This window comes from Argopecten irradians, chromosome 2 (assembly GCF_041381155.1).
Source record: "Argopecten irradians isolate NY chromosome 2, Ai_NY, whole genome shotgun sequence".
Taxonomy (NCBI): domain Eukaryota; kingdom Metazoa; phylum Mollusca; class Bivalvia; order Pectinida; family Pectinidae; genus Argopecten; species Argopecten irradians.
The window spans coordinates 41,073,718-41,085,693 of record NC_091135.1 but is presented as its reverse complement, the minus strand read 5'-3'; the positions used below and the strand labels follow the sequence as shown (position 1 = coordinate 41,085,693).

Sequence of the window (11,976 nt, the reverse complement as noted above, 5' to 3'; positions counted from 1 at the left end):
GGATAGATCGCCGCAATTTCGCATCACTAACTGCCTTGGCCGGTCAACCAGTTTCTTGACGCATACCAATATTCTCGCCTTCCAATTGTGCTCCATTCTCTAAGATTCTCTAGAACATTTCCACGCATAGCCAATACAAAGTATAACTTATGATTAGATGAGAAATACTTGCCATGTCTGATTTTCCTACAGACTTGACTGTAAAATATGGGTACGTTAACATACCAATACAAGTATGTGATGGGCAAAGAACTGTTCAAAGTTTGCAACGTGTTAAATTGGTGTTGTGTATCATATTAGGCTACAACTGTCAACTTAACACATATCAATTGTGGTGGAGCCTAGTTAGGAGGTTAGGCACATATGGGCAACAGTCCTGCAATTATTTTAATAGTTACCAAAATGTAGGATTATGTGAAATGAAAATGAATAAAGACTCTTTTCTTTGTGCATGAATTAATGAATTTTTGTCTTTGTGCATGAATTAATGAATTTTACTGTCTTAATTTGCCATAGGACAGTTTAGGTGTTTTCCACTGACTAGTGTTTTGCCATCAGGGAAATTCAGTTCAAATGTCAGTCAATTGGGTTTTAACCGTATGCTATTATCAATAGCTCCATAGTAAACAAATGGGGTGATTTTTTGTGTGATTTATACGAAAATTTAGACAATGAAGTTTTTTCCCCCTTTTAGAAATAATGTAGAAGGTTATACAAAGTGATAGTGCCATGTAACAAGTATGAAGCCAGTGTTTTTCCTGGGCATTTTGGGAAATTGCCACCTGGTGAAAATTGGGACATTTTGTGCATTAAAAGTATGAAATGAAAAATTTTAACGGTGTTTTTATGGAAATTTTGGAGAAGGTAGAAATAAACAATTAAAAACAATGTCTTTTTTGTTTCGTCAAACAAAATAGGCCTACAGTTGTAAAGTCAAACATCTTTTAAAATTACTATAAGTACTATAAACGTTTTTAAATGTCATGAAATATCTAAAGTTTTCAGAACCTGCACGAAGGAAATGCTAAACAGGAACTTCTGTAGGAAATTTAAATATAACGCTACACAAACAGGATACAAAACCTAGACCAAATATGAAAGACTGCAATATGATCATTTGATCATAGTTATTAGTTCTAATATAGTCTATGATCTCAGACAAAAACTTAATGTCGCTTTGACAGATGTCTCTTGATCCTTCTGAACATCAATTAAAACTGTTCAAAGAGCTCCATGTCTATATGATATCCAGCTAGTGATCTTATTTAATTTTGTTTCCTGTGCATGGAATAAAATAAACTTCAAAGTTGACAGCCAACAATAGGTGAACAACACGTGTATAGTTCAGGACCATAAAACCATGTTAATGAATCAATAATTGTAACCTAACTGTTTACCACTGTCTCACTGCTCATAACAGAAAATAATAGTTTTAAATTGTTACTACATACCCAGAAGTGTGTCCCAATAGTTATAAATAATATATATGTTTCTAGCTCAAAATATGGCCAAAGCAGACATCAAAAACATGTTTTCATTTTGGACAAACTTTGAAATACGGACATTAAAGCCAACATTATACACATGTACACAGGAAGAACCTGCGAGTATGAGTTATAGACTTTGTAGACTTAAAACCCTATACATATATGTGACATTTGACAGCGAATATTTTCCATGTTCTACAGCTAAAGACTACACTTAACCAAGTCGTTCACATGAAGAGTAGGGAATTTGTAGTATCAGACAGTCAAAAATTTACATAATATTTAACCAGATACCTATTATGCCCACTGTTGGTGGGGTTATTGTAGAAATCGTGGACAGCTGTTTTAACTAGAACCACATAATGAAATACAAGGGAGTAGTTTGTGTATATGATAGTATTGGGGTACAAAGCTGAGAGCCTGCTTGGATCGTTTGAAGTAAAGGAAGCCTGCCATTTGTACAGGAGGCAGTAACACACATTATACCCAGTTTCTCACTACCAACACATGTTTGTTATAAGGCAGAATCACTGCTACTGTTATATACAAAGTAATCAAATCATCCTCTGATTTAAATAAAATCAAGTTCTGTCGAGAGACCTTACATATCAAAAGCTATTTCCATCCCTCCCATCTTGTCTGAGAATTATACCAGGGGTACCTATATATCTTCAAATTGGCATCAACCAACAATGTAGGATTGATAGGCGGAGAGAGAACCAAATGTGTTTAGGTTACCGTGTAAATATCAACTGATATATCTTGATCTACTACAAACTGCTTATGTCATATTATGAAGAACAGTTGTCTTCAAAATAAAGTTGAAGGTGACTTAAAGGTAGCAATCAATGAAGATGAAAATCAACACAGAAAAAATTGTTGATATGTTTTACCTTCATGATATCCAAATTAATTTTTCCCTAAGTGATGATTATGTTAGAAATAATTTATATGAGAATAGATACAGTAGATACTATTTAATAGTTATGAACTATGAAGAGTAATTTATGGGAACAGGTACGGTAAAGATACTTATCTAAACCTCAACTGAAACCTAAATAAAACTGATATCCCCCAAAGATCTTTATTCACTAGCCTCTGAAGTGTACCCACCCACCAACCTAAATCCCAACACTGCCTCAATTCTCTTCCTAAGGAGATCTATAAGTAGCCTACTTGACTCGGCCTTCCTAGCTGAGGGAGGCAAAAAAATATCTGATTTCTTTGATAGATACATGCATTTTTCTCCTCTCTGATTCAAATATTTCTTTTGAGGAGAAATATTACCAATATCAAAGGAATCTTTTCTCAGTGTCAGTCAGATAAACATCTACATGGTTGGTTTGTACAACCAGCCATCACCTGCCCCGCTGATCTAAGTATAGATGTATGGAGACTATACCAGGAATTCGGATATTGACTTTAACCCTAGTTCAGTACAGTGTAAGAGAGTCGAAAATACAGCAAGACCTGGATCCACTTGTACTAACATTTCAAAGACAAAGAAAATCTTCAGCAAATTGCACTGTCTATTGAAAATATATGGATCACTTGAGGAAATCTCTGTCTTCGAAATGTTTTACACATGAGGACCCTAAGACCTCAAAACAGACTGGGATTCCAGTCCAAGTCCTGGACATCAAAACAGACTGGGTTTCAAGCCCCAGGTCCGCACATCAATACAGACTACCTGGAACTCTGGTCTCAAATTTCAGCCCTCCAAATTTTACAGGAATCTCTGACCATTTGAGCTGTAGTGTTCAATTACATTTATCATCTCTCTCATTTGAAAATGGCTATATACATGTATAGTCAACACGGAAGAAAATGAATCTGTGTTTTGAAAGAAAGTATAACAGTAGAGGAGAAAATGTAATGACCAGCCATATCGGAGTTTGAACCCAGTACTTTCCGACAATAGCCAGTTGTTATACACTAATTGAGCTACCTGATCAATGATGATCAAGTACTTTTCTACCACCATCATGGATATATTGGGCACCGGTTCTGTGATAGAAGAGTAGAAAATGAAGTGTCCAGACTGGTGTTCAAACCCGGGACCTACTAAAAACAATAGTCAGATGCTCTAAACATGGAGCTACCATACCAGGTCATCAGTGATCATCAACCCCACTACAAAAGTAACAATAATACTCCAATTAATATGTATACATAATCATGGAGTATGAATCAGATTCATATATATATATCTATGGTGTATATATAATTTACAGCAATAGCCCATCTTTGATATAGTTGCCAACATCTTATGAAGATAAGTAAATACACTGCCTTTTAACTTGAACACTTTCTGTGCCTTTGAACCTTGGGTATAGACATAAGCCTGTGGAAATGTTGAGGAGGGAGGCAACCCTAGATCAGCAGTACAAAGGCATACCTGGCCTCTGTATACAACAGCTGAAGCCACTACACCAACCCAACAGTATCTAGTTAATTTCACATGGCGTAATTCCTCAATTCCACAGCTTCCTCTGTCAGTTCTTATGTTTGAAAACCATAAACCTCTGTATGAATGTGCTACAAACAGTACACACAAACGTTTGTTTGGCTGTCAGGGATTCCCTCTGATCTTTCGTAATCTTGGCATACATTTTCACAAACATAAATACTTTTCATAATAATCTGCTATAGGAGCAAAGAAACGAATGCCATTGTCCACTGAAACCTTCATATTCACAACACAAACAATGTATAATTTTGACTAATAAAAGACAAGATATGCTGCATCAAGATGAGATTGTACAATTGTGTACTGGCAGGATAAAACACCAGAAATATTTCAATGCAGAACTTGATGGCACTTAAAAGTTATGAAGGGCCGGAAACTTGTCTGTAGTTTCAACCATATCAGATCTCATGCTGGTATGGAGGGTCAAAATCTTTATAGCAAACATTTTAAACATGTACTGCAGTAATTTGTTTTTAACAAAACAGACGAAAAAAATGTGAATTTTTTTTTAAATATTTCACTTTAACATTACAATGTGACCTTCAAATGTAACAGCTACTTAATACTACAACACTGTCACAATCCAAGGTGAACACCTGGAAAATCTATTTACCAACCAAGGCATTACTTTGTAATAATATGATGTTCTGTGAAAAAGAAAGACTTCAATAATATCCAAATACCACATAGGCATATATATCTGTGAAAAAAAAACGTGTAGGAAAAACTTTCCTGGCACTCTGGGATAAAACTGCAGTCTCCTGTGTGAAAATCCCAGAGCAGGGATCAAACCGGAGACCCCTGTGTGACAATATACCTGTGTGGCAATTCCAGACATGGTCATCATCGGTAATCTTAAGCGGAAGAAGCATGCTTCTTGGGCAGTGCCATGGACCATGCTTGTCACTGTGAAGAAAGCTAAATGGATGATATCATATGATACATCCTCAATCTCCAACAGTTATGACCACAAGATAGTGTACGTGATCGTAACAATAACAGAAAGATAGATCCAACACCATTCTTTTAACTCTGAGTACGAAGAACAATCCATTTGTAAAAATCCAACACCATACATACCCAAGATCTATACTTACTAAAAAACAAAATGGATTTTGAGAAAGAGTACTTACAGAAATGGATTGGTTGAGGTTGTAGTTAGCCAGGTTGAAGCCTGTTGTCTTAGTCTGTTTGAGAATCTGTTCCTCTAGGGCTTTGTTGAGTCTAGCATTCACCAAGAAACATTCAGCTACAAATAAACAAACAACTTCGGTAAACAGACTCTTATAATCTATAGAATACAATACCTGGTATAAGCTCAGTGATTAGAATTAGCACCAGGAAATGTTTGGATTTGAATTAGCTAGTATCACTTACCAACAACAGTTCCAAATGGATGGGTTAATTTCAAGAGTTTGACAATTCTTAAAAGGGGCCATTAACAAAGAAATATGAAGAAATTTCCTGAAGCATAGGGGTCACTTTCAAAATTTAGGTGCCAATGGTCAAACGTCAAAGTATAACAATTTTTTTCTTCAAAAAGTGAAAACTTTTGCATTGATCAACCCTTGCCCAATGGCCACACTATTAAGAGAACCAGAAAAATGTATTGTCATTCTATCGTCTGCTCGACTCACTTGCATATCAATGTTGTGCTGTAGATAGGGGTAGCAGGAGAATATGGGGGACAAGAGGATCAGAAAATTATTTGGTCAGACCAGATTTTAATGTTCATCCTTGGAAAACTTAAAGGGCAGATGTTCATCAACTGATTGAGTTAACTCTATCATCAGCATCACCGTAATTACAATATTGACTGGCCCAATTCAGAATCCTTGTCATTAGCTAGTACTTGGTCACCTCTTTTATCATTCCAGTATGACTGGAAATATTCACAACACCTTGCAATAAGTCCATACATTGGTCATGGTGGATATATGCATATTCATAAATAAGAATGAGCAAGCAAAAAATAAAAATTCAAATCTACATTTAAATTGCGTACTAAAAGAAATAGTTTAATTATGCTATAAATCAATTTTATAATGAAACTGTTACATCCATATCATGTTATGTGAATTTTAGCACATAGACATTGTGGTATTTCAGTTGGAATTAATATCCGTGTTTAAATAACAGCTGGGTCGGACTTGCCAACCTCCACTCCACCACTACATGAATATACTACACGTCTACAAAGCCAAAAAAAATATCTACACAAGTATAGATTTCATATATGATATAATTGATCAATTCTTGGTACCATTAGTTTTGTTCAAAGGATATCTATAGAGAGATTACAAACCTATAGTATGTAAAAGTTCACATTTTTTTTCAATTTACTACAAAAAAAATTTGCCAGAAACATGTAGTAAAATCCACCATTATTATCACAGTAACATCTAAGGACAGTGTTTTTGATTGGAAATAATTAGCATAGTCAAAAAAGCTGTTAGCTAGCAAGCATGGTCTAATTAATCATATTTAATTTCACACAAAGATAGAATGCCTAAAGGTTTAATAATTCAATCAATTTTGAATATCTCTCATTTTCTGGACACGTACAGTAGAGTACTAGGGATCTCTCTTGCCTCCAGCTACAGAGGAGAATTAGAGCCTCTAATTATGTAATAACAGGCTGCATCATTACCCTAACGTGTCACCAATGGGATGTATTCATGTCCTTATTCCAGTACCACACATGCTGTCCGCCTGCTGGCCCCCAGGGAGATTTTCACACTGATACATGCACAAGTTGGTCTAATTATGAAGAATCAATCAAACGTCCACACGGCCCAGTTACCATGGTGATATGAATTTTTCTTGGGATTCTCTTCTCTAACATCAACTTGATGACTACTTAGCTCATCTCATCTGCTTTTTTTCTTGTTTTAGCAAAAACTTGTCGCTTTCAATTAAATTGGTACATGTAGATATAACTTCTTATTAATTTTTCTAAAGAAAATTACACTTAGAATAACGGAACTCTTATCAATTTTTTAACGAAAATACATTTAGAATAACGGAACTCTTATTAACTTTTTAACCAAAATACATTTAAAATAACGTTAGTTATTCTATGATTTATAAAAGAGGAATGCATTGGTCACTTACTGATGTGCCATTCTGAAGATATTAACAATGCCATGGTTCTCACTTGGAGGACATTACATAATTGACCAATATCGAAATGCTATAGAATTGTCAGAGAACTTCCAGATATCTTTTTTTTATTTTTTCAGACACGTCTGATTCAACTGAAATGTATCCTATTATACATGAAACATAAATCTATTCAAGAAAACTTAATTTGAAAAAAGAATTAACATGATATGATACATAATGAGTTGCTGCAGTGTATATGGTCTATAGTATAGAGTAATGGTGAATGATCTCTGTAGACATGTGATTACTAGATTAGACAAACACCTGTGTAAATACCTGTACAGGTAGCAGACAGGTAACAATCATCAATTTACATGCTACAATTGTACCAAAACACATCTATAACAGCCCAGTATAGGGTATATACATCAAACATTGCCTACCCTCCAGCCTACCCGGCCCATTCTACCCAGATTTAATACATCACAGAGCACTGGGGTAGGCGGATACGTGTAACAGATGATGTTAAAGCTGTGCCCCTCCATGGTACGGTACCTTGTAATTAGTGGTCACCTGAAACCCATGCAGGTACACAGGTGATAATTACACTATCTCGCACATGCATGATGCATCATTTGTTCTGTTTTCAAGTAGGTGAAAATTTGCTTAGAAAGATTGCTCTTGACAAAAAAACAGAAACTGTCAAATAAAGCTTTTGTATCTCCTACAAGCTCCAAGTGCTATCGTGTTTCAAAAATAAAATCAGAATGTTTTTGTTCTTCAATTCTAAAACATTTTATAGTTTTACTTTTTAATAATCCTAGGTCTGTTAGGGGAAAATTGCGGGAATATTTCCAAACCAAACTCTGGATCTGTGATGTACAATATCATCCTTCATTTCTGGCTTATCAAAAGTTTGGAAGACTTTTACTACAGCGACCCTGGTAAAGGCAGAAGTAAACTTGTAGAAGTTTTGGTACTGCAAATATTTGATTTTTAATGTGTTTTACAACCTAGTACATACACATGTGGATTTTGTTCAAATTCTGGGACACCAGAACTAAACAAAAATACCACACACTAATTGAGTAAGGCGATACCCATGTGATTACTCCACACACTCTATACTTATATAATTATAGTGTATACACTATTGACGATGGTAAGCAAACACCACTTCAAATACTTAGGAGTCAAAGTGAAAAAAACCCATTAGATTCAGATATAGGATGAAATATCAACTGACCCTATAGAAAAAAACAAAGCTCACAGTAGATAAAGTAGGGATATATTTTCAGGTTGAAAGAATTTTGGAATTATTTTAAATCAATGAAATATCACTTTACAGATTATCACAATTTTTTTATGAGAAATTATCTCAACTGCAACAATTCTGGGGCATTGCAGTTGACCCCAAATCAATTTAAAAGTTGAATAATTAAGAATTGCTAATGAAATAATATTATCTAGAGCAAATAAATCAAAAAGCATTAAAGAGGTTTTTTTCCAATTACAAATGCCCTATTAACCCCAGTGTATAAATTTACTTCAATTTCTTATGCATGTGTATTTCTTTATAAGGGTAAATACATACATCGATATATATATCTAACAAATTAAATCTACCCAATTATACCTGGTACAAATATATTACATACAGATGGACCTCGTTAATGCAAACTCATTTATATGGAATTACTAAAAGTGTTTGTTGCTCCTACCAAACTTTTCAACTTATTATCATGGTGACTGTGGTATCCCACTACATGATAAAAAGGCTCAACTTTATTTTATAGGTCCTCCAAGCCTCCAAGTTTACGCCACTTGGTGATGAATTCACAGATCTTTGTACTGAGGATTAGTTATGTACCTGTTGATCTTCAACCCTATTATCCACAAGTTTTACATGGAAGCCGAGAAACAAAAGTGCAGGAAGTGAGAAAAGCCAGGAAATCTACCTACCTTCTGGGGGTTCTTTAGTGCGACACACTGGGCAGGCATACCAAGTTTCCACAAAACAATACCATGCAACAAAAAGGAATAACATACAGGTCAAGGTTATAAGGCTTCACATGCAAGGGTCAAGGTCTAATAGAATCTTACATGGGTCTGTCCAGTTGAAAGGGATATCTAAACCTGAGTGAAAGATTTTGGCTTGTCAACCGGAGGCTTGCCGAAGGTTAACGGCCAAAATCTTTCACGAGGGTTGAGTATCCCTAATTTCCACTTGATAGACCCATGTTGGTTTCTTTTTCTCCCATACTAGTAGAAAAAGATGAAATTCCAGTTTGTTTCCAGCTTTTTCATTGTGCCATTATGCAGGAGCGTCGTCATGCGTCAAAATTGATGACGTCATCTACAAAGCACGCCGCAATTACGCTGCATGTATTGATAACTTAACGTAATTGTCTAGCGCGTGTGAGCTGCCTTACACCCCCGTGTAAGATAGAGTTATCTTTTCCCTAGCAACCACAGAATACCCCTGTGAAGTATTGGAGAAATATATATCTGTGCCAAGGTCATATTGGTCAAGGTTTTATAAGTTACCCATATTCTTCTTGTGTCAATGACATATAACTAGGTCAAGGTCACCACTAGAACTTAAATGTGAGAATGAAGGTAAAATGAATATAAAGAAATCATGCAATGACATTCATAATTCTGAAGGGGATGATCACATATAAAGTCATCGGGGTGATCAGAGTTAATAACTATGATTCTAACACTGACTTTGAACCCCACATGTAATACCTCTATCCCTATTCCCATCCTCTTCATTCCTACTCCTATTCCCATAACACTGAATTTGAACCCTCACAAGCAATCATCCACTTCCTTTTCCATAGCCCCGCCCCTCATACTGAATTTGCACCTTCACAAGAAATACCCCTCAGCCCCACCCCTAATACTGAATTGACACCGTCACATGTAACCATCCATCTTCCCTGCCCCTCAGCCCCACCCCTATCAGTGTATAGCCATCTATCTCCTCCTCATGCACCACTAACACTAAATTTGAACCCTCACATGTAATTACTCATCTATACATCCCTATTTCAACCCCATGGCCCCCATCCCTACTGGTTCTATATTACAATAGATTGTACACACAACAGCAAAACATCAATATGCATGCAAAAATTCAATTTCCTAATAATGAAATTAAAATTCATGTATTACTTTCTATTAAAATGCTTGTGATACATATGAAGATACTACAGGTACATGCATAATGCACCTACATTTTCACCTGGGCTTCAATAAAATATATGTAGCTTTTGATGAAAAGTATGATTGTGTATTACCAATGCAAGACATTCTCAAATACATTGTATAAGTTTAAAGGATACATTTGATATTAATTTTATGTAAACATAGAGATAACAGCACATGTAAAGAAATAGCACTTCAATAGATACAATGTACATTTGAAACATCAATACTGTATTGTATGTAGTGGTAATACACACTCGGCTGTTCATTGTGTGTAAACATTAAAAGTAAATGACAGGTAAATAGGAATCCCTGTTCTTTTTCTATAGAACATGTGTCAGAAAAAAAATCACTGATAAGTGGGAGAAAAAGAACTTTGCAATTATGCACAGACGTACAAAGAAAACTGATACTTCAAACGAAACTACCTCGCCTAAAATGCAGCATGCATGTTAACTTGGAATGGAGGATATCTGTTTGATGTTTGAAATCAAAGAGAAAAGGTACGTTCATAAAAACGTATGGCAATAACCGATACATGTTAGGGAAAATGTCCATTATCAACTCGGATCCCGAATGGGATCAATACAAAATTGGCAATTCTTTGGTATTTAAAGCTCAGGGGCACCTGTTTTAGAGGTAAGCTGACCGATTTTTAGAACCCGCTCGGTTAGTATGGTAAATTTTACATCTAAGTGATATAAGATTGTATATAGGTTAAAAAGGATCCGATAGGGATCTGTCAAGGTACCCCTTTCAGCTCGAGGTGGCCCCTTGACCGGTCTGCGGACTTAACATGCCCCGGTGTTCACCCCTGGCCCAAAAATGGCCCAATGGATTTAGACTGTCCGATACACAAGGAATGGGATCGCTGCGAAGTGTACGGGGTAATATTGACAACTTACCATGCTTGCTAGCTTGTTTCCCCATCTTTGCATGCTGTTTCCATCAAAGTTTTAATTCTGTACAAGAATCCCAACACAATTTTGACGAAAATAACACAGTTTAAAGCGGCTATCTCCCACAATTTTAGTACAATCCAGCGCGATCCTTCCACCGTAAACATGTAGCACATGAGTCTAAACACAATGTTCAAGCGGTGGGCGGGACCGAAAGGCGAATCTACAAACGGTGATTGACGGCTGGGCGAGTCCATTACTTCAACTACTTTAGGGACATCACGTCATTTGAAATAGTGAAAATAGAGTGATATAATATAATTTAGAAATATATTTCACCCTTTTTATCTTTTAAAATAGCAACCTATATCTATTTCAACGTTTCGATTGCTTTTCTTCGGTAAAAAAGCGACAAAATATCAAAATAATTTGTCAAATGACTACCGATATCCCTGCACATTTCTATACCGAATACACTATGCTATTTTCTCTTTGATCTCTGGTTCATAGCGATCTGCTGTACGATTTTATTGGTTAAGCCAGTCGACTATAATTCTCTTTGAAGTTGCCGCTAGGTAAATAATATTGCGATATTTAACTATGATATGAAGTCAATCTAGCAGAGAACGTTGATGTGATCGAAACAGGACGACCAATCGCTATGATGGCTGAGAATGGCAAGCGTATTTTTATGACTCTGGTTAGATTGGTTGAGGTTTCTAGTCTACTGAAGATATATCATAGTCTGCCCAGACATCAATGGCAACGTTTTCATACATTTCAGGTTAATGTCGAATGATAC

At 35.8% G+C, this 11,976-nt stretch overlaps 1 long non-coding RNA gene across 1 annotated transcript; it reads right to left on the bottom strand.

The window, feature by feature from the left end:
* Positions 1-5,087: 5,087 nt before the first annotated feature.
* On the bottom strand, positions 5,088-11,385 carry LOC138315505 (uncharacterized). The gene is made up of 3 exons (XR_011207504.1): positions 11,181-11,385; positions 9,025-9,051; positions 5,088-5,206 (listed from the first exon to the last, which is right to left on the bottom strand). It is a non-coding gene; the product is annotated as an uncharacterized lncRNA (long non-coding RNA).
* Between the last annotated feature and the right edge of the window lie 591 nt (positions 11,386-11,976).